This window comes from Canis lupus, chromosome 29 (genome assembly GCF_048164855.1).
Source record: "Canis lupus baileyi chromosome 29, mCanLup2.hap1, whole genome shotgun sequence".
Lineage (NCBI taxonomy): Eukaryota > Metazoa > Chordata > Mammalia > Carnivora > Canidae > Canis > Canis lupus.
The window spans coordinates 19,242,633-19,266,900 of record NC_132866.1 but is presented as its reverse complement, the minus strand read 5'-3'; the positions used below and the strand labels follow the sequence as shown (position 1 = coordinate 19,266,900).

Below are 24,268 nucleotides of genomic sequence, written 5' to 3'. Positions count from 1 at the left end.
GGCAGACAGGCCCAGCCGCACATGGTTCATTTGGTGACTGTCATTCATGGCTCATGCTGTCTCATGCCAGAGGCAGCCAGAGGGCACCTCCATCTCAGTTTCCTCTCCAGACTGACACTGCCCCGCTTCAGCTTCCTTGTTTGAAATGGCTAGAGAAGGGCACAATAGGACAGCACCATTCTTAAAAACAATGCTGTAAGCTAATTAAAAACAATACAATCCAGAAACTGTGAATGGTGTGCTAGAGCTGGGCACCTGTTGTCACGCAGGCTGCCCTGGGGAAGAGCAATTAGTTTGTTTGGCAAAACCACTGGAATGTTCTTGGTGGGGGCGGAAGCTAGGGAGTGGGTGGTGGGTTTGCTCCTTGGGTGTGTTGCCTCCTTCCAGAGCAGATGGGCCTGAAAGAATTTCTCGAGGGAGGAGGGACTGCACCAGCGGGGGAAGGCCCGGAGGGCTGTTTTCCTGTCCAAATGGCCCATTCATAAAATGCCTCCTCTTCCTCCTCCAGATGGCATCAGCCACTGCCCAGTTTTCCCCCACCTCAGGGGTTCATTTCTCTCGAAGGGGGGAGGACGAGCGCTGTCAGCTAAAAGGGTGCTAGGAGCCTTTCTTCTCTAAGCTCCATCCGCTTTACTGCTCAGCCGGCGGGGTATGATAGATGGCCTTGGCCTCACTGGGTCGTGTGTTCAGCTGGGAGCCAGCATCTGCCAAGGGTGTCTGGCCAACAGCAGGGCTGACATCCACGACTGACCAGCCTGGGCTCTGGTGCTCTGTCGCACAGTGGCTGTCACAGCGACAGCTCACCTGGGGCCGGGAATTGTGGACATTTGGCAGAGTGGGGGGTTGACATTCCCCTTTGACCCAGTGTGGTCCACTTAAACTGGGGCCGGTCAGTAAGGCCCAAGGGAGATAGGTGGTTCTGGAGGGTCAGTTTGTGCAGCTGCTACTTGCAAGGGAGAGCTGCACCCCCACCTTTCTCTCCTGCTCCTCCTGTGTCCTTCCACCCACCCTCCTGTGTTCCCTTTTGCTTCTCTTTTCTTTCCACTTATTTTCTTTTATTGAAGATTTTATTTATTTATTTGAGAGAGAGAGAGCAGAGAGCACAAGCTGGGATGGGGGGAGAGGGACACAGGGAGAGGGAGAAGCAGGCCCCTGCTGAGTAGGGAGCCTGATGCAGGGCTCAATCCTGACCCTGACATCATGACTTGAATTGAAGGCAGACCCTTAACCGACTGAGCCATCCAGAGCTCCCCTTTCCACTTCTTTCTTACAGTCTGTGTCTCTGATTCTCTCTCTAAATTCTGGCATAATTGTAGATGTGATTTGTTAAAAGTCACAATCAATCTTGACTCTGTATGACCCATGTCTGTGCAGGGGCAGTTGCTCAATGGGAGAGAAGTAGGGTTTCTCTGTTTCTCTCTGTTCCTCCCTGACCATGTAGGGAAAGCCCTGGAGTGAATGCAGAAGGGACCCCTCTGCAGAAAGCATTTCACTCCCTTGTCAGGGCTCCTTGAGGAGCTGGTGACAGAACTGGCCCTGCACCCCAGAACATAGGATCTGCCTTCATGGTCTGCCCCAAAATCTCCCCCTCCTGTGCTGATACTTGCAAGGAAATTTTCTGTCCACTTACTTCTTACAGTTGGGGGTTGGGTTAGGCTTTGAAAGGCCCCATGGAGAGAGTCAGAGGTCTGCATTTATCCTTTTATTTGGCGCTTTATGTTTAAAGATGGGGATCCTCAAGTTATACTGTCTTTTTAAAAAAATTTTTTTAAAGATTTTATTTATTTATTTATTTATCTATTTATTTATGAGAGAGAGAGAGATTGAGAGAGGCAGAGACACAGGCAGAGGGAGAAGCAGGCTCCACGCAGGGAGTGTGACGTGGGACTCCATCCCAGGTCTCCAGGATCACACCCCGGGCTGAAGGTGGTGCTAAACCGCTGGGCCACCCGGGGTACCCTATACTGTCTTTTAAAAGACAGCATTGGGTAAAACAAGGCATGCTGCCTGCTAATCCTGTCTGCCTTCAGGTCACTCATGAAGTATCTGTGATGTTGAAATTATTTTCAGTTACCTTTTTTTTTTTTTTTAAAGATTTTATTTATTTATTCATGAGAGAGAGAGAGAGGCAGAGACACAGGCAGAGGGAGAAGCAGGCTTCATGCAGGGAGCCCAAAGTGGGACAGGATCCTGGGATTTGAGGATCATGCCCTGAGCTGAAGGCAGACACTCAACTGCTGAGCCACCCAGGTGTCCCTTCAGTTACCTTTAAGGCAGATAAAGACAAACCCTCGAAGGTGATGCTGGTTCTTTTTGGCTCAGAAGGTCATCACAATGCTTTTTTAACTTTTTGTTTTGAAATCGATTGACTTCAAAAAATCACAGAAAATCCACAAATATAGCAGAGTTCCTGTGTACTTTTCACCCAGCTTCCCTTTGTGTTAACAACTTACATAACCGTCTTGGTTTTCTCAAAACCAAGAAAGGAAAAAAAAAAAAACAAGAAAGGAATATTGGTACAATACTAGTAACCAAATTACAGGCTTTCCTCCTCCAAAATTTAGCCATTTTCCCACTAATGCTTTTTTTCTATTCCAGGATGCAGTCCAGGCATTTAGTTGTTGTGTCTCCATCCTCTCCTCCAATGCTTGATAATTTCTCAGTCTCGCCTTGTCTTTTATGAACTTGACACTTTGGAAGAGCCCTGGCCAGTCACTTTTGTAAACAAGGATCAGCCAATTTTTTCTGTCAAGGGCCAGGTAGTAAATATTTCCAGCTTTGCAGGTCCTGTAGTCCCTGTTGTAGCTCCTTGGCTTTGCTGTCATAGCACAAAAGCACCCTGAGATGATACATAAATGAATGAATGAGCTTGGCTGAGCTCCAGTGTAACTTCATTTTTGAAAATAAGCAAAGGTCCAGGTTTGGCTGTTGCGATGCAGTTTGCCAACCCCTGTTGGAAAAAGACCCTAGATTTGAGTTTGTCCGATGTGTTCTCATGATTTGATTGAGGTTTTGCATTGTTATTATTTTTTAAATATTTTATTCATTTGAGAGAGAGAGAGAGAGAGAGCACATGCATAGGAGCATGGGGGAGGGATAAGGGGCAGAGGGAGCAGCAGGCTTCCCCCTGAGCAGGACTCCATTCCAGGACCCTGAGATCATGACCTGAGCTGAAGGCAGTTGCTTAACCCACTGAGCAAATGAGTTTTGCATTTTTAAATAAGAATCCTGCAGAGGGGATGTGCATCTTTTAATCACTTGGTTGAGGTGGTGCTCTGAAGTTAGAAGGTGCTTTTTCCCTTCCTGTGTAATTAAGAATATCTCCCTTGGGAGATAACTGTAAGATTATGCAAATACCCTGTTTTTCCTCAAACTCTCACTTGCTAATTTTAGCACCCTTCAGCGGAGCTTGCATGCAACAGTTATGACTGTAGCCTTCTAATGGTGAGTTTCTGTCTACTCATTTCTTCTACATTTATTAATTGGAATTCTTCTGTAAGGAAGAGCTGTTCCATCTCCCCCAATTATATATTCATCAATTATTTAGATCAGTGTGGACTCATGGATAGTTCTTTTTTATTATGATGATCACAATTTTTGAGGAGGCTGCCAAATGTCACCTCTTTTGGACTTCTTTGGTCTCATCCAGCTCTGGGCCACCCTCTTGATTTCATAGTTGGCTTTATTCTAATGACAGCTCTGTGGGCATCCGGTAGCCTCAGACCCAATAAGTCTGCATTTCATTAACTTGTTAATGGCAGAAGGGCAGTTTTATTTTTCAGCGGAAGCATTGGCCAAGTTTACACTTCCAACCTGCCACACAGCTGCTAAGGGGCAGTGGGAGGTCAGCCTTAGGGCGACAGGACGGGTGGAAGCTGGTAATTGGTTTTCATTAATCTTTCGGGTGAAGGAGTTGGTAGTATTTTCTGGTACATTTTAGATCAGATTTAAATTGTGAGTTTGGGGCAGCCCCAGTGGCGCAGCGGTTTAGTGCTGCCTGCAGCCCAGGGCGTGATCCTGGAGACCCTGGATCGAGTCCCACGTTGGGCTCTCTGCATGGAGCCTGCTTCTCCCTCTGCCTGTGTCTCTGCCTCTCTCTCTGAATAAATAAATAAAATCTTAATAAATAAATAAATAAATTGTGAGTGTGGTCCAGGGTTGGAGTTGTCTCTTCCCTCTTGCTCTTTGGGAGCTTTCTTTTTATTCTATTTGTTTGGAAACTTTAAAGGTGGAAACCCTTGCTTATGTGCTGAGTTTAAAGTAAATAGAGTTTTATTGCTTTTGTATACACGTTCCTAGATTAACCTAAAATGTTAGTTTAAATGGCTCAATTAGAAAACCAAACAGACTTCCAGAATATAAGCCATCTGATCTTAAATTTTTTATTTTTTTTATTTATGATAGTCACAGAGAGAGAGAGAGGCAGAGACATAGGCAGAGGGAGAAGCAGGCTCTATGCACTGGGAGCCCGATGTGGGATTCGATCCCGGGTCTCCAGGATCGTGCCCTGGGCCAAAGGCAGGTGCCAAACCGCTGCGCCACCCAGGGATCCCTGATCTGCTCTTAAACACACAATGAGTATGCTGAATCAACTTTTTAAAGTAAGAGAAATTTCTATTATTCCCTATAATTAAAATTATTCCTTTAGTCATCATATGGGAGATTAGGTGATCAGCCAGTGGATATGGCTCTTCTATTTTTGTTAGCTCTGTAGATGCTTTTAGAAAATGTCTTTACTTAGGGCTCTTTGGTCAATGTGATAGAAGGAAGAGAGAATAATCAAGGCACGTCCTGTTACTTAGAACAGAGGTGTATTCCTTACTTCAAAAGATTTTTTAGCTACTTAATTTTTGGAGAAAGAATGACTAAACCTGGCTTTAAAAAAAAATCATAGAAAGGGGTGCTTGGGTAGGTCAGTCAGTTGGGTAACTGCCTTCAGCTCGGGTCTTGATCTCAGGGTCATGAGTTCAAGTTCTGCTTTGGGATCCCTGTTCTGCGAGGAGTGGCTTCTCCCTCTCCGTTTGCCCCTCTCTCTGCCTGCACATACACGCACACACTCTCTCTCTCTGAAATAAATAAATAAATAAAATCTTAAAAATAAAGTATGGTCACCTCCTTTGGTGATTGGGTCAACTGTTGGCTTGGTTAAAGACATTGATGGTGTGGGCTTTCCTGGAAGCTCAGCACTTTTACACGTGATCTTATGGATTCATTGTCATCCTGTCCTTGGCGGGCCTGTCAAAAAGAAGTTATTTTGAAAGTCTATTGTTGATTGTACATTTCATTCCATCAACTGCTCCATGCATTTCACGTAACTGCTGGAGGCCTCTGAGATAAGAGTGGAAAAGTGCCCTGTGCCCTTCAGAGAGGTGGGTGATCTATTTTCGACTTGGAGACCGGTGACAAACCTGTCTTCTGTCAGGTCAAACTCGCAGGGACTTTCTTGTTTTCTGTTCCTGTGTTGACAGCTGTGTCTGTGCTCAGAACGGTCATAGGGTAGCTGAAAGATAGCTGTGGCATTTAAACACCTAGATAGGAAGGGGTGATGGAATGTATTTTTCTTTGCTATTTTAGTTAGCAAGTCCCTAGTAGTCCATAGTGAGAGGTGAAGAGGAGGGACTTCTGGGGGGTTGGCGCAGGGGGACAGGAAGGGATGCCAGCTTCATGTTTGGCAGGGATGGGGAAGAGACATTTCTACCATCAGTTAGTTTAGTGCCTGGAAGAGAATGACTGGAAGGAAAAATGGAAAATAGAGGTAGAATTTGAGGTGGCCTTGACTGGGGGAAGGTAGAAGGTATGGAGGTAATGAGAAAGGCAAGGTTATTTATTTTTTTTGCATGTTGTGTCAAACATAAATTATGACTCTTGCACCAAAAATTGCATTTCTTTACATAATACATAATGTGAGAATTTGTTTTAAAAACACGGTGGTACAGGCTGTTGTGATGACAGAGCTGTAACAGAAATGTGCATGTAGTTTTGATGGGAAGTGTTTTAAAAAGCAGTTCGAATTCCCAGTGTTTGGTGTCCACATTTGTTAGCCATGGAGCCTTGACAAGTTCTTTACTTTCCTCCTCTGCAAAATGGAATCAGGTCCGCCTGCCTGCCTCACAGGACTGTTATGAGCATCCACGTTATAATGTTCTACTATATTGTCAAGGATCTTCAGATATTTTGTAATAGAGCCTGTAATAGAAACGGGTGGGTCTTACATCCATCCAGACCTCACTTCCCTCTATTTATTTACAATAGCTAATGGCTGGTTCCCTCAGTCTTCCTTTATTGAAGGTCATGGCTTCCTTGGAGATTCTGATGAAAGTCTGGGTCTCCTATACACACATACACACCCACCCACACCCTTCCCCCCCAGATTTAGCATAGAATGTCGGGGATCCAAAGTCTGAAGCCCAGCTAAGAATCTCTGATTTGACTGTGGTTTTCTTTTATGGAAACTACAGTTTGATCTGAGAGAACTAAGTTCTTACAGGTGCCTGGCATTTGGAATTTGCTTGTGTGCATATTTCTAGATCATTTATTTTTCCAGTGGAAGAAAGCAATACGTTGTATCTCAAGTATAAGCTCATTGCTTTTCTAGTACTGCCCCAGTTGAGCTGCATACAGCAAGGTTGTAAACTTGCATAAAGCAAGGTTATGAATTTAACAAAAGCAAAAGCTAAGTCATATGGTACTGAAAGTAGTAAGATATTAACAATAAATAAATTAAAGGCACTCAAATCGTGTTTCCTTTTTGTGTATGTGTGTGTGTGTGTGTGTGTTTCCTTTTTCAACCTAAAAATGTCATAGCTCTCTAGAGGGTTAACACTTTTTTAGTGATGAGCCCAATCAGTGCAATTTAAATCATCCATGATGTATTTATAGCGGAATGATTAAGTTGGATGATGTGACAAACACTTAAATTGTATTTATGGTCATTGATGGTTTTACGCATCATTAGAGAGGAGCATAGTTACACCAAATTAAAGGGAGACATCTGATCCAGACATCAGTTCAGTAATTTCATGGGAAAAAATAAATCTAAATGAGCAAAAAATGTTGTGGTATTAACTCCGATGTGATGGTATTACAACTTTCCCCAGTTACTTAGTAACACATATTGTAGAACAAATGTTTGAAACAGAAATCTCATGTTTTTGCATAACAGAAAGAACCCTGTACTAGGAGTTGAGCTGGGGGTCAGCTCTGCCCAGACATTGCTGTGTGATCTTGGGTAGCTCACTTCACCAGTCTGGAGCTGTGCCGCACAAGGGATGAGACTGTATCTCTCAAGGGAGAGAAGATTTCTTGCAGTGCTGATATTTTGTGACTTAAATCTAATTGTGTAATGGCTGCTTTTGAAAAAAAGTTCCATCAACATTTAACATAAATACAGAAAAGTGGCCAAATTATATGTGCAGAGCTCACTGAATTTTTATTCTTCCGACCAGCCCTGGATTAAGAAATTAAGTGTTATTAGTATTCTTTTTTTATAATAAATTTATTTTTTATTGGTGTTCAATTTGCCAACATACAGAATAACACCCAGTGCTCATCCCGTAAGATTTGTGTGAAATCAGAAAAGACCCCGAATAGCCAGGGGAATTTTAAAAAAGAAAGCCATATCTGGGGGCATCACAATGCCAGATTTCAGGTTGTACTACAAAGCTGTGGTCATCAAGACACTGTGGTCCTGGCACAAAAACAGACACATAGATCAATGGAACAGAATAGAGAACCCAGAAGTAGACCCTGAACTTTATGGTCAACTGATATTTGATAAAGGAAGAAAGACTATGCATTGGAAGAAAGACAGTCTCTTCAATAAATGGTGCTGGGAAAATTGGACATCCACATGCAGAAGAATGAAACTAGACCACTCTCTTTCACCATACCCAAAGATAAACTCAAAATGGATGAAAGATCTAAATGTGAGAAAAGATTCCATCAAAATCCTAGAGAAGAACACAGGCAACACCCTTTTTGAACTCAGCCACAGTAACTTCTTGCAAGATACATCCACGAAGGCAAAAGAAAGAAAAGCAAAAATGAACTATTGGGACTTCATGAAGATAAAAAGCTTTTGCACAGCAAAGGATACAGTCAACAAAACTCAAAGACAACCTACAGAATGGGAGAAGATATTTGAAAATGACGTATCAGATAAAGGGCTAGTTTCCAAGATCTATAAAGAACTTACTCAACTCAACAGCAAAGAAACAAACAATCCAATCATGAAATGGGCAAAAGACATGAAGAGAAATCTCACAGAGGAAGACATAGACATGGCCAACATGCACATGAGAAAATGCTCTGCATCACTTGCCATCAGGGAAATACAAATCAAAACCACAATGAGATCCCACCTCACACCAGTGAGAATGGGGAAAATTAACAAGGCAGGAAACCACAAATGTTAGAGAGGATGCGGAGAAAAGGGAACCCTCTTACACTGTTGGTGGGAATGTGAACTGGTGCAGCCACTCTGGAAAACTGTGTGGAGGCTCCTCAAAGAGCTAAAAATAGACCCTACGACCCTACCTACGACCTAGCAATTACACTGCTGGGGATTTACCCCAAAGATACAGATGCAATGAAACTCAGGGACACCTGCACCCGGATGTTTCTAGCAGCAATGTCCACAATAGCCAAACTGTGGAAGGAGCCTCGGTGTCCATCGAAAGATGAATGGATAAAGAAGATGTGGTTTATGTATACAATGGAATATTCCTCAGCTATTAGAAATGACAAATACCCACCATTTGTTCAACGTGGATGGAACTGGAGGGTATTATGGTGAGTGAAGTTATTAGTATTCTAGAAGGCCCTGCTTGTTGTTCTTGTTCTTGAGGCTACTCCTAAATGGAGAGGGGCAGGGGTGGGGGTTAGGAGGAGGGAAGGAGAGAAAGAGGGAGGAAGAGGGGGAGGAGGGAGAGAAAGCACTTAGAAATTTGGAAGTCTAACAGTAAAAACCAAAAGTTTATTAATTGGGAATCCTATTAATCCAGTCCACAATCACTTAGCCACTATTTTAAAATCCAAATAGGGGATCCCTGGGTGGCACAGCGGTTTGGTGCCTGCCTTTGGCCCAGGGTGCGATCCTGGAGACCCGGGATCGAATCCCACGTCGGGCTCCCGGTGCGTGGAGCCTGCTTCTCCCTCTGCCTGTGTCTCTGCCTCTCTCTCTCTGTAACTATCATAAAAAATAAAATAAAATCCAAATAGCTTTGAAAATTGAAAGTTTTTAAGCAAAAATTTGGCAACAAAATCTTACCTGGAAGAATAGGCAGCTGTTTGTAGTCTTTATTTATCCTACATCATGTGGCCGTCAGGCATCTGATTGAGATGCTTCTTGAGTGTGATGATAAGGTGCCGCCTGCCCCTGCAGGGGTGTAATATACAACACATGTGTCATGTTTCTTCTTTGAAGTCAAATAGATGCTAAATTCCAAAACAAATCTGGCCCCAAGGATTTTGGATGAGGGACTATGGAATCAAGCCACAGCATAATTGTTTATAAGAGTGGACACTTGAACTTTTTTTTATTGCTTAGGTTTACATGATTTTTATCTGAAAAGTAAAACGTATGCAGTTCTAGTTAACTACCTGGCACATTATTAGACAATTCTCTTCCAACCCTACATTTTTTTACAAATAAACTTTTATTTTGGAGTAATTCTAGGTTGAATAAAAAAGTTGCAAAGAAACTGTAGAGAGTTCTCATATAGCCTTCACCTAGCTCCCTTAATGTTGACAGTTTATATCTGAACATTTGTCAAAACTAAGAAATTAACTCTGGCATAATACTTTTTTAAAAAAATATTTTATTTATTTATTCATGAGAGACACAGAGAGTGGGAGAGGCAGAGACACAGGCAGAAGGAGAAGCAGGCTCCATGCAGGGAGCCCGACGTGGGACTTGATCCCGGGTCTCCAGGATCACAACCTGGGCTGAAGGCAGATGCTCAACTGCTGAGCCACTGAGGTGTCCCAACTCTGGTATAATACGATTGGCCAAATTATAGACATTGTTCAAATTCCTCCAGTTTTCGCACTAATGTCCTTTTTTCTGTTCTGGGATCCCATGTGGCACCCAGTTGTCATGTCTCCCTGGTCTCACTCTGTGACAGTTTCTCAGTCTTTTCTTATTTTTCATAAGCTTGCCAGATTTGAAGAATACCAGACAGGTATTTTGAGGCGCATTTGTTTGCTTGCTTGCTTAAATTTTTTGTTTGTAAGCTTCTTAAAATCAAACTTTTAATTGAAATTACTGTAGACTCTCGTGCATTAGTGTGAAGTAATAGAGAGAGGTCCTGTGTACCCTTTACCCACTTCCTCCCAAGAGTGACATCTTGAAAACTATAGTCCAATGTCACAGTCAGGACATTGACCTTGACACAGTCAAGAGACAGAGCATCCCCATTACCACAAGAATCTGTCATCCACCCGAACTGTTGCACTCTCTTCTTGGTTCAGTGCAAGGCTGGGCTCTGCTTCAAGGAGGATAGGGCTGAGCAACAGAGGCAAACCTGTCCTCATGGAAATTTGCTTCCAAGAGACAGACATGGACAAAAAAATGCGAGCACAGAGAATAGAATGTGAGCTAAGAAGTGGTTGAAGAAAAATAAAGCAGACTAAGGACACAGAGGGAGGAAGAAATCCAGCCTATTAGCCGTTTTTGGCTATCTTGAGCCCTGGTCACATTGGACCAGCCTTCCCTCTCAGTGTGGTAGGCAGGAACTTCAGAGCAGCTGCTTGGTTTTGATGGGGTAACTGCTTCATCTGTGTTTTGCACTCAAGTCCTGTTTGTTGGAAATCCACGGTGGTGTTCTGTGCTATTAGTGGGTCTTTTAAAAATCTGATGAACTTGTTTTAAGTTAAATTCCACTGAGAGCCTTGCTTCTGTTGCTTCTGGTTCCACACTATAGGGTCTGGCCGGACATTGATGGCATTTTGTGAATTTATGTTGTTGTTTTTATTTATTTATTTTTTTTTAAATTTTTATTTATTTATGATAGTCACAGAGAGAGAGAGAGGCACAGAGACACAGGCAGAGGGAGAAGCAGGCTCCATGCACCGGGAGCCCGACGTGGGATTCGATCCCGGGTCTCCAGGATTGCGCCCTGGGCCAAAGGCAGGCGCCAAACCGCTGCGCCACCCAGGGATCCCCATGTTGTTGTTTTTAAAGTAAACTCTACACCCAGCATGAGGCTCAAACTCACGACCCCGAGATCATGAGTTTGTAGCTGTACTGACTGAGCCAGCCAGGTGCCTTGGCATTTTGTGAATTTGTGACAACAGAGTGATACTCCCATTACAAGTATAAAGTGGCAGTGTTTCTGTTTCTCGGTATTCTTGGTATCCTCAAGAAGCTGTGACATAAAAGAAGGGGGAGGTTTGGGATTGCAAATATTTAGAATGGGTTTTTTATCTCTTTGTCAAATCATGTCACTCATAAAAGAGATTTTGTCATTTTAAGTGCTTCTGGATGATGGGTATTTAAAAATACTGAAGTAGGGCTTTCAGATGACTAAATGGAATGTTATCAGTTATTTTAAAGACCTGGAAATGAATGATTTCAAGTGAACAGCTATGGCCATTTTTTTTTTATTGTGGCAAAACACATATAATATAGCCACTTTTAAATATGTGATTCAGTGGAATTAAATACATTTACACTGTTGTGTAGCTAGCTGTCCACCCTGTTTCCTTAACATTTTCATCTTCCAAAAGTAGAAATTCTGTATCCATTAAAAAGTAACTTCCAATTCCTCCTTTCCCTGGGAGGCCCTGGTAACCTCTGGTCTACCTTCTGTTTCTAGAAATGTGCGTAATTTAGGTATCTCATATAAATGGAATAATAAAATATTTGAACTTTTTTGTATCTGGTTTATTTCACTTAGCATAATGTTTTCAAGATCCATCCATACTGTAGCATGTTTCAGCACTTATTTCATTTTATGGCTAATAATTTTCCATTGTATGTATTTTGTTTATCCAGTCATCCTTTGGTGGACACATGGATTGTTTCTACCTGTTGGGTATTGTGAATAACGCAGCCATGAGCATTGGTATAAAAGTATCCATTTCCATTCTTTTAGGTATGTACCTAGGAGTGGAATTGCTGGGTCATATGATAATTCTATGTTTAGCTTTTTGAGGAACTGCCAAACCTTTGCTACAGAGGTTGTACCGTTTTACATTCCCACCAGCAATGAACACATCCTCAAAAATACTTATAATACTAATAAGTATTAGTATCATCTTTAAAAGATTTTAAAGTAATCTTTACACCCAATGTGGGGCTTGAGTTCACAATCCCAAGATCATGAGTCTCATTGCTCTACCGATTGAGCCAGCCAGGCATCTCAAAACACTTGTTATTTTTGTTTATTTGTTTTTTTTTATGGCCATCCTAGTGAATGGTAAGTGTTACCTCATTTGTGGTTTTGATAAAAAACCCATTCTAAATATTTGCAATCCCAAACCTCCCCCTTCTTTTATGTCACAGCTTCTTGAGGATACCAAGAATACCGAGAAATAGAAACACTCCCACTTTATACTTGTAATGGGCGTATCACTTCATCTGTTGTCACAAATTCACATCGCATTACTCTATAACTAATGATGGTGAGCATCTTTTCATATACTTAATGGCCATTTGTAAATCTTTTCTGGAAAACTGTCTATTCAAGTCTTTTGTCCTTTTCCTATTTTTGAGTTGTTTTTTTTTTTTGTTATTGAATTGTAGGATTTCTATGTATATTTGCGATATAAATTCTTTACTAGATATATGGTTTGCATATATTTTCTCTGGTTCTGTGGACTGTGTCCTCATTCGTTGATCATGTCCTTCAGTGGACAAAGTTTTTAATTCTCATGAGGTCCAGTTTGTCCATTTTTCTCTTTTTGCCTGTGCTTTTGGTGTCATATCCAAGAAGTCATTGGCAAATCCAAAGTCATGTTGTTTTCCTCTATATTTTGTCATAAATTGGGGTTTGGGGTGCCTCTGTTGAGTGCCTGACCCTTGGTTTTAGTTCAGGTCATGCTCTTAGGGTCCTGGGATTGAGTCCGATGTCAGCTCAGCACTCTGCAAGGAGTCTGCTTGGGATTCTTTCCCTCCCCTCTGCTTCTCCCCACTCTGCTCCTCCTCCCACTTGCATGTTCTCTCTCTAAAATAAATAAATAAGGATGCTTGCGTGGCTCAGTGGTTAAGCATCTGTTTCCGGCTCAGGGCATGGTCTTAGAGTCCTGGGATTGAGTCCCACATGGAGCTTCCCTTGAGGAGCCTGCTTCTCCTTCTGCCTATGTCTCTGCCTCTCTCTCTGTGTCTCTCATGAATAAATAAATAAAATCTTTAAAAAAATCTTAAAAAATAGGTTTGTAGTTTAAGTCTTTGATTCATTTTGAGTTTTTTTTTTTTAATATATTGTATAGGGTAAGGGTCCAGCATCATTCTTCTGCATGTGGACATCCAGTTTGTTGAAAAGATGGCCCTTTCCCCTTATATATGAGGTTTTCCCCCTGGACTGTCTTTTTCATTTGATAGGTTTATATGTCTATTTCTTTTTTCTTTTTTTTTTTAATTAAAAAATTTTTTTTTTATTTATGATAGTCACAGAGAGAGAGAGAGAGAGAGAGAGAGAGAGGCAGAGACACAGGCAGAGGGAAAAGCAGGCTCCATGCACCGGAAGCCCGATGTGGGATTCGATCCCGGGTCTCCAGGATCGCGCCCCGGGCCAAAGGCAGGCGCTAAACCGCTGCGCCACCCAGGGATCCCTATATGTGTATTTCTATTTCTATACCAGTACCACACTGTTTGGATTACTATAGCTTTGTAGTAAGTTTTATATCAGTCTTCCAAATTTATTCTTTTTAAAGATTATTCATGGTCTGTTGAGATTCCATATGAATTTTAGGATGGATTTTTCTATTTCTGTCAAACATTTCATTGAGATTTTTTTTTGTTTTGTTTTTTCATTGAGATTTTGATAGAGATGGTATTGAATCTGTAGATTACATTGGGTAGTATTGACATCTTAACAATATTATTAGGTTTTCCAGTCCATGTGTATGGAATGCTTCTTCATTTATTAATGTGTTCTTTAATTTTTTCAGCAATGTTTTGTAGTTTTCAGTGTACAAGTGTTTCATCTGCTGTTTTTGATGCTATTGTAAGTGGAATTGTTTTCATGATTTCCTTTATGGTTTGTTCATTGCATAGTGTATAAAGATGCAACTGATTTTGTGTGTTGATTTTGTATCTGGCAACTTTATTGATTGCTGCTTGGCTCTAATATGTTTTTTTGGGGTGTGGAATTTTTAGGGTTTTCTACATGTTACATCATTCCATCTGCACACAGCAATGATTTTACTTCTTCCTTTCCAATGTGAGTGCCTTTTTAAAAAATCTTTTTCTTGCCAAATTCAGGCTAGATCTTCCAGTACTACATTAGACAGAAATGGGGAAAATGGGCATCTGTCTTGATCCTGATCTCAGGGGAAAAATTTTTAGTCTTTAATCATTAAGTATGATGTTAGTGGTGAGTTTTTCACAAATGCCTTTATAGTAAGAGAAGCTCCCTTCTAGCCCTAGTTTGAGTGTTTTTATCATGTTGAATTCTGTTTAATGCCTTTTCTGCATCAGTTGAGATGATCATCTGTTTTTTCCCCTTTATTCTGTTAATCTGGTGTATTATATTGCATGATTTTTGTATGGTGAGATGTCTTTGTATTCTGGGAATAAATCCCATTTGGTAATAGTGTATAATTCTTTTAACTTGCAGCTGAATTCAGTTTGCTAGTATTTTATTGAAAAACTTATATCAACACTAATAAGAAATACTGGTTTTTAGTTTTTTTAAAAGGTTTTATTTATTTATTCATGAGAGACACAGAAAGAGCAAGAAGCAGAGACATAGGCAGACGGAGAAGCAGGCTCCATGCAGGGAGCCTGATGTGGGACTCAATCCCAGATCTTAGGATCACGACCTGAGCCGAAGGCAGGCGCCCAACTGCTGAACCACCCCAGCATCCCACTTGTAGTGTCTTTATTTTTTATTTTATTTTATTTTTTTAAAGATTTTATTTATTCATGAGAGACACACACAGAGAGAGAGAGAGAGAGAGAGGCAGAGATACAGGCAGAGGGAGAAGCAGGCTCCATGCAGGGAGCCCGACGTGGGACCCGATCCAGGGTCTCCAGGATCACACCTTGGGCCGAAGGCGGCACCAAACCACTGAGCCACTGGGGCTGCCCCTTGTAGTGTCTTTAACTGGCTTTGGTATCAGGATTATGCTGGACTCATAGAATGAGTTAGCAAGTGCTCCACCCTCATCACTTTTTTGGGAGCAGTTTGAGAAAGAAGGATGTTACTTTTTCAAATGTTTGGTAGAATTCACCATGAAGTCATTTGATCCTGGGATTTTTCCTGTTGGGAGGTTTTTGATTAATGATTCAATCTCCTTACTTGTTACAGGTCTTATCAGATTTTTAATTTCTTCATGGTTCAGTTTTGGCAAATTGCATGTTTCTAGACATTTGTCTGTTTCAATTATGACTGTTTTTCAATGCAACTATTGGCAAAGTAATTACTTCTTTCTGTTGTATTGAACTACTTTCTTGCCTGACAGTGAAACTCTCATTTTGAATGGTGTGTTATTTCTTTACAAAGTAAAGTACCAAGGAATATGAGGGTTTTGCTTGTTTATGTTATTGTTGTGTATTCTATTTTGTCAAATCTATAATAAGATATTTTACTGTGTGTTTTGTGACCCATTAAAATGAGAAAGTGTATATAAGACTATCAGGCTATATAAAAACGCTTCCAAGCATACTAGTGACTTACAGTTTAGGTTACAGGGTTTCTCTGACATATTTTGGAAAATGCCATTATTGACTGACAGTTATCCCTACTCTTGGTAAACTGACCTTGGTTTTCTTGTTTGTTTGTTTATTTATTTATTTATTTATTTATTTATTTATTTATTTTGTCTTTTGAAGATTGTATTTTAAGTAATCTCTGCGTCCAATATGGGGCTTGAACTCACAACCCCAAGATTAAGAGTTGCATGCTCGACCTGTTGAGCCATCCAGGCACCCCAACTGACCTTGTTTTTATATGGCCTTTAGCCCATTAAATTGGTAAAAAAGAATGAACCAGTGATGTATTTGGCCCCAGTTAAAATTTCTCAAGTTTCTTTTTTTTTAAGTTTTATTTATTTATTCATGAGAGACACACACACACACAGAGGCAGAGACACAGGCAGAGGGAGAAGCAGGCTCCACGCAGGGAGCCTGACGTGGGACTCGATCCTGGGTCTCCAGGATCATGCCCTGGGCTGAGGGTGGCGCCAAACCGCTGAGCCACGCAGGTTGCCCTCTCAAGTTTCTTTTCAGCAAATGGATCAGAGAGCCATGAGGAGGAACCCCCATCCGTATGGTATGAGAGCTTTGTGACTTTCCTCTGTGCTTCCACCTGGTCCTCATGGTGGGTGTTTTCTAGCAGAGAGTTATTTGTTCATCAGTTATTTACTGGGCACCTGCCACGTGCCAAGCATTGTAGCCAATGATACTAACACAGAATCACACCAAACAGGCAACTTCCTATATGGTTGGAAGAACCAAGGGGTGAAACCAAAACCTAAGAGTGGCGTTGGTCCTCAGAACGAAAATGGTTTTGCCACTCACATTGTTCTGTTCCTGTGAATGGAGTGACTCCATTAGCAGGCACTGTTATCTCAGCTGGGGTTGGGTTGACCCGTATATTGGAAACTTGTGTAGCGTAACTACCTTGAAGGGGAAGAGGACCATGATGAAGCAGCAGGTAAATTTGTTCAGGGCCTTCAAAACCTTCTAGACTTATATGTGAAAGGTGATATTCTGGTCGTGGAGGAAAATCTGGTGGAATGGGATCTAACCATTTCATTGCACTTAAACTACGAATGCAGAGAGAGACAAAATGGAGGGAAGAGTTGAGGTTTGGATTCTGAGTAGCTCTGCTTGCAGTGAAGAGCTGATGATGCTTTGGTTTAAAATAGTCATTTGCAAACCTTAGGCCTTTCAACAACAGCACAGCAGATCTTATCATAAGAGGGTAACTAGTTCTGTTAGAATGTCCCTTAGTATTGCATTCCAATCTGGTACCATGAGAACTGACTAGTGCTTCACTGGAGAGGTCCTACAATTTTGAAATACATCCTACTCAAGGAACAGGAGGGAATCTGGCCGGTGAGTCAGACATGTGTCAAGAAAGATATACTAGCAGAATATCATGTCCATGGTTCAAAGACTGCCTTTACCTCTCCAGTTACATGTTCATTGAGAGGAGAGCATTAGATTTTTCAGGTGTTGTTGCTTCAAAGCGTTCTTAAAACTTCCACATGTGGTTGAATTTCTTTAGGACATTCTTAGACAAAGAGTGAGGTGATATCCCAGGGTGCAGAAATCACTAAGTTTTCCGACTCCTGCTGAGCGATGACCCAGAGTCCCCTGCAGTTTACCTGATGTGCTTTATTCATCTCCCAACTGGAAGCCCAGGATTGGAAATTTAACACGGAATAAATAATGAAATCTCGGCTTCCGCAGGTACAGAGGGCATAAATAATCCAACCGCCTGCTGCCCGGGCATTCTGTATCTTGGGCCGTTTAGATACGGTGCCCAGGCACTCACTTGTAACTGAATATGTCAGAAGGCGGCTTCTACTGGGGACAGGGAAGGGGTGCTGTTTCAGGGCAGTGTGCTTCCCCGTCTGCTGGAAACCTGCCTCCATCCTCTGACTCCTCTGGAGACCCTTTGTTGGCTTGGTCTCCAAGGAAATTGCATCTGTTCCCTGCCCAAGCACGAACACCAAAAACAATACCCCAACTCCTCTTCTGGTTAAATGAGGGAGGTATAATATTGAAGAGAGGCTCAGGAAAATCGCTCGTTTAAGTGGAGATGTTTGGGGAGACAGAGGAGTTTGCTGTTGGGGAGGAGGATCTTGCATACTTTATTCTCAGAGTTAAGAGTTTGAACCTGAGACCATCTGAGCATTGGATAGTGGCTGAACGTTGGTGTCATTTTCTGCTTCAATAGCAAATCTAGCGAAGGGCATTGAGGAGAAGCAATCCATTTACTGGTGACCAAGGTGAGAATACAACTATTGGTTGTAATTACATTTGCAACCTTTATATGGCTTTGCACATGGTAGAAATTTAATAAAAGTCTGTTAAATGAGCAAGAGAAAGAACACTGATGCATTGTTATGATTTGCACTTACTAGCGGTGGTCTTGTCTGGTCCAGTGCCACTCCCAGGGATGTCCCCAGACCAACAGCATTGGCATTACTTAGAATCTAGTTAGGAATGAAAATTCTCAGACCCATTACAACCCATTGCAAAAACCCAGACCTGCAGATGCACATCTCTGGGGAGGACCTAGGAATCTGTTTTTAAGAAACCCTCCAGTGATTCTGATGCCTATTAGAACCTGAGCACCTCTGGCCTAGAGTTGTGTCACTTGGGCAGGGGACTGAAGAATCTTACATATAATTCCTTCCTTTCTCAGTAGGAAGTTACCACAGTTGGTTACAAGCAAATTATATTTTAAATCTTACACGTACGTGTTTCTTCACTCCCCACCTCCCACAGCTTCTCACTCAGGACATAGCTAGTCTCCTGGTTCTTTTCTTCAGATCTCATGCTTCCAGATTCTATGCTCTGTCTTTTCTAGGACAATAGCAATGGATGGGGTTCGAAGCACCCTTCTATATGCTGATTGCCAGAAGGAGGATGAGCTATCATGTCAGACCCTTATCGGATGCCCACTATGTTCTAGGGCTGGGCTGCAGTGAATAGTACACAGTCCCTGTCCCCAGGACCTCAGGAGCTCCAAAAGAGGTGGGGAGGTGATGGGTGCTGGGCCAGGTGAAGGAGGCAGTCACTGGGCTGTGTACGGGAGCGCCCAGACTGGCCAAGCTCAGACTTGGGCCAGTGTGGAATAGGAGAGGCTTTATGGAGGAAGTGCTGCCTGGGTCACTTCTTTTAGGACAAGTAAGGTGGCAGCAGGGTACAAAGCAGTAAGGGCAGAAGGGAATTTTAGGTGGGAGGGGCAGCATTGCTGAAAGCAAACTCTAGAGAGGGCTTTATTCAGCTTTTGGGGACTCTATGTGTCCTTATCAGTTTTACTTTTTTTTTTTTTAATTTTACTTTTTAAATTGAGTTATAACCTACATGGAATAGAGTGTATTAACTCTTAGGTTTGCGGCTGGATGGAATTTTGAACATGTCCTCCCTCTTGTAACCACCAGCCAGATCAAAATACGGGATATTTCCAGCCTTCCAAAAGGTCCTTTTAGTCCACAGGCCCCTTCCCAACTGAAACCCAATTCTTACCTCCTTCACCATAGATTCATTTCCATTGGGAACTTTTTTAGACTATAAACTTCAACCAAAAATTGGTCCTTGTTAGCCAAAGACCCCCAACAGGCCAAATATGGCTCCAGCTGATGTGTTTTGCTTAGCATATACATTTTTAAAAAATTCATTTCTAAAAAAACAAAAAAAAAAAAAAACAAAAAAAACCCAAAAAAAATTCGTTGCTAATGCTTAAAAATTGGGGGATTTCACCTAACAGTCAAAAGGTCTGGCAATACTGGGCTCCTGTACCTTGGCAGCAGCACTGGGTTGAGTCAGGTAGGGACAGTCCTCTCTGAAGATGGGGCATCTACTCTTTGGTAGTACCCACTGCTCTTCATTGCTCACTCCCAGTTGTACTTGTCACATACCTGGCCCTGTGGGCATTTGAGTTTGCAGTCCCTACCTTTAAGTATGATTTTTTTTATTCTTGGTTTGGGACTCCAGGATGGCTGAGGGTGCTGAACAATTTTTACTCGTTCATTCACCGGCATTTATTGAACACTGTTGAGAAGCCAGGCAGATGCCAGGTGTTGGGAGTACAGAGGTGTTCACAGCAGAAAGCTGATTTGTGATCTTTGGGCTTGCAATGCAGATGACCAGGTGTGTGGCACAGTCCTGGCTTTGTGAGTTCACTTCTCACTACCCCTTGGATGCCACCCATACAGGCTGTGTCCTGGTCCCCAAGCCCTCCTCATCCTTTATAACCAGCACACTCTTGCCATCCTTTTCTCGTTTCTGTCTGTCTAGCTCCCATCCTTCCCTCAAGCATTTCTCAGGTCACTTCTTCCAAGTCTTTGCTGACTGTCCCTTTGTCTTGTGATACCTGCCTCCTCTGAACTCCTATAAATGCATTTCCCACATCACGCAATTGATTCTGTTGTTGATTCCCTCACCAGAAAAGGGCTTGCTTCTTTTTTTTTCAAAATTAGTTTCAGGGACGCCTGGGTGGCTCAGCAGTTGGGTAGCTGCCTTTGGCTCAGGTTGTGATCCCAGGTCTGGGGATCAAGTCCCATATTGGGCTTCCTGCTTGGAGCCTGCTTCTCCCTCTGCCTACATCTCTGCCTCTCTCTCTCTCTCTCTGTGTGTCTCTCATGAATAAATAAATAAAATATTTAAAAAACCAAAATCCCCCCAACAAAACCCCAAAATTAGTTTCAGAGGTAGAATTTAGTGATTGATTAATCAGTTGCATATAACACCTAGTGCTCATTCCATCATGTGCCCTCCTTAATGCCCGTCATTCATTTACCCCTTCCCCTGACTGCCCCCCCTCCAGCAACCCGTTTCCTGTAGTTGTCTCCTATTGTTTTTTTCCCTCTCTGATTATTTCTCATTTTATTTTTCCTTCCTTCCCCTATGTTCATCTGTTTTGTTTCAAAAAGGCCTTGTTTGTTTGTTTGTTTGTTTCTTTTTTTTAAAGATTTTATTGATTTATTTGGCAGAGAGAGAGCTCACACACACAAGCAGGGGGAAAGGCAGAGGGAGAGAGAGAAGCAGACTTTCCACTGAGCAGAGAGTCCTACATGGGGCTTGATCTGAGCTGAAGACAGATGCTTAACCACCTGAGCCACCCAGGCACCCCAGAAAGGCCTTGTTTCTTAAACTAGATCTCGCATGCCCTGTGGGCAGAGTCTTTGCCTTAGATTTCCTGATATTGCCTCACAATGTCCTGCATGATCCTAGGCACAGAGCAGGTACCTAGTCAGTACGGCAGGTGGGCTGGGGAGCAAAGCTGAGCCCCAGAGGGGCCACAGATGGCAGCACCAGGGTGAGAAGCTGGAGAGAAAAACACCTTCGAGACGCCTCAGCCTCCTAACCATGAAATTGTCCTTTCTGGCAGTTGTTTCTTAGGAGTCCTGCCTGTCTGCGAGGACTTATGTCCTTGTGAGAGCGTTGACACCCCGCAAGGAGGGCATAGACACTCCGGTCGCTGGGCCGCAGGCATTCCGGGCAGTGTCATGTGAGGTGGCATTTGAGGTTATCCCCTTACAGCCTCACAGAGTGTCCCTGGGGGTGGCAGGGCAAGGTTCCCTGAAGACAGCTTGTGGCTGGAAAAGGAAGGTGTCATTTTGACGGCGGTTCCCTCGCCCTCGGCCTTCAGCGGTGCTCCATCAAGAACCTGGGGTGCCTGTTCTATCCCACTTTTCGTCCCTGATTCAGTGATGCAGATAACAAAAAGCAACCCATTGCAAATAGCCCTACACCTTGTGAACTTCCCTTCATTAAAAGTACCTTAGCTGCTGGCAAAGAATGGTGACCTTTCTTTAGTAGACGTCTGCTCCCAGCCCAACAGGCCAGACCACTGCGGTGGAGGTGGGAGGGGTGAGAAGAGCCTTTAATTCAAGGGCCAAGAGCCATCCCATTTGCTAGGGTTCTGTTATATGTCACTTGGTGTGCAGGGTTCCAAGAACTACTTGGCCTCTTGACGGGGAACATGATAGAATGTCAGGACCTAAGCTAATGTAAAATATGTTTTGCCCCGCCAAGTCATGCACAGGCAAAGCAAGAAGCCCATCGGTCATTCACACGTCTGCACCATGTGGCCAAGGGGCTCTGCTGATGGGATTTCGCCTTTCCAGAGCGGTGTGATGATGGAGGTCAGGCACACAGTGGCGTCTTACTCAGAGCAGGCTGATTTTGAAAAGCATAAGGTAATTCCTTAAAAAAAAAAAAAAAAAAAAAGCATATTCTTAAGAGGCACTGGTTTCCAGTCTCCTTTTTCCCTTATACTTTCCCCCTTCCTGGTTTCTTTTCCTTTCCATCTTCCTTTCCCCCACTGTTTCTGTATCTTTGTATTTCTCTGTTGTGCTTTGGTCACCACCCCCAGATTTCCAGGTGACAAGGCTGGCCAGGTTGACGGGTGCTGCATTGTCATATTTGGGAGCTTCAGATTTAGATATCAAGGACAGTGAGACCTGTAGGTTTCCAGGGTTCAGCCTTGGGCCGGTTAGGGAAGGCGACATTGGTCACTGTAATACAGCGTTGAGCAAAATCATTATCGGCAAGTTGTACCAATTGAGAAATGTTTGGCTGCCAACAGAAAACCCAGACACCAGAGGACCATTTCTCCTGTATTTAATACGAAGTTTGGAGGCAGGTGTCCCAGCGTTGGTTTAGTGGTTTGACGTGGACTGCAGGGACCCAGGGTCTCTCCATGCCTCCACCTCACCACGTCCAGTGATATACTGACCCTCATGTCTGTGGCCTCCTCCTGACAAGGTGGCTGACACAGGTTCCAGGAATCATGTTTTTTCATGCAAGCAACTGGAGCAGCACGTGGGGGATGGAGAGCAGGCGACAAGAGTCTCTGTTTACCTCTCTCATCTGCGAGTGGAAATTTTGGATCCTTGTTGCAAAGGAAATGCTTTTTAAATATGAAAACTGACACGTGGGCCTGAGTCATTTGGGGCTGTTGGTGGCAGTGTGAGCTGAGTGAGACTCCCATTTTCCTGATGACTGTTCCCAACTCCATTACCCGTTGTTCTTTCTCAGCATCACAGATTGTGAAGAACTTCATTTCTGCATGGTTTCTTCCAGCACCAAGTTCACAGCGGGGCTTAATTTTCATCGACTGATAAACCAAGGCTTAACTGAGAATTTTTATGAGCTCCTGCCATAGAGACCAATAAAGTCCAGCCCCTACCCCTTTTATTCTGGATGGTTCATCATATCAGCTTGGACCATGGGTAACAGACTGTTCACATCATTTACCCAGTGGATTAGTATTAAGTTACAGTGCCCTCTGGTTGGAAGTTTATCTTTTGAAAAGTTTAGGTCTAGTGTTCATTTGGCTCTTTCCAGCACTGAATCTTGGGAAATGATTTCTCTGCTAAGATAATTTTGATTTTTAACATGCATGCCCACACCCATGCATCTGCACATACCCCAGCTCTCCACCACTCCAGTGGGAAAGGAGACTGCGGTTTCATGGTAGCTGTCTTTTTGATGAATGTCCCCATGTCCACCCAGAGGCCGTGACATTCCTGTCTTCCCCACTTGATAATCTGAAAATCTTCCGAACCAGATTGTCCTGAGATAGGCCTGTGACTCTGGAATGCCACCGAGGTTCTGGGTTTCAGTCCCCAGGGCCCACACTGGCTAGCATGTGTCAGGGCCTGTGGGCCTGAAGCTAATAAGGCAGAGAGCTAAAGACACAGTGCCCTGGCGACAGGACCACAGGACTGTGGGCTGGGGCCAGGGAGTGGGAGATGTGACGCTGTCACCTGGTCTTGTTTCAGCCTCCCCTTTACTTTGACTCCCAGATGCATTTTGCTTTTTAGGACTCCTCACTCTTTCCCATGAAACGTGCTCCCAGATGTATCCAACTGTTCTCTGTGTTTTCCAACCTACACAGGAAGAGTGGACGTTACCTGTGGCAAGCTGGTCTTGCCACAGGTATTCATCCTCCCATGGTGGGAGATTTTACATTCAAAGTTAGGGATTCTGCTTACTTCTTTTAAAGTGGACAGCCTGGGAAGTTCTTGACTGACTTTCTGATCAGAAGGATTTGTCATACTTGTGGCTGGATTTTGGGAATCTTCCAGGACAGACATTGTCGGGAGGCAGAGTCTAGTCCACTTGGCGGCCCCCAGCCTTTGAGGGTGAAGTGAAGAGATCTCTGAGAGGAGGGTTCTGCATCGAGATTGCCTGCCTTGGAATGAGATGCCAGCAGTCAGCCTACTTGCTGTGGGTCCTTTGGATGAGTTGTTTAAGCTGTCAGTACTGCAGTTTCTCCATCTGCAAAATGGGAATAATCCATAGTACATATACATGCAACATATGGTTCGTGGGAGTCAGTGACCTGACAATCTCAGGTCAACGTGCTTAAAATATTACCTGGCAATTAGTAAGCACCATATGATTGTTAAATAAATA

At 43.1% G+C, this 24,268-nt stretch overlaps 1 protein-coding gene and 1 long non-coding RNA gene across 3 annotated transcripts in view; one reads left to right on the top strand and one right to left on the bottom strand.

Annotated features, from left to right (window-relative positions):
* RBM20 (RNA binding motif protein 20) overlaps positions 1–24,268 on the top strand; it is a 191,509-nt gene that overhangs the window by 33,339 nt on the left and 133,902 nt on the right. The gene's annotated exons all lie outside the window — the stretch shown is intronic.
* Positions 1,957–9,458, bottom strand: LOC140620875 (uncharacterized). The gene is made up of 3 exons (XR_012020605.1): positions 9,269–9,458; positions 5,113–5,235; positions 1,957–2,950 (listed from the first exon to the last, which is right to left on the bottom strand). It is a non-coding gene; the product is annotated as an uncharacterized lncRNA (long non-coding RNA).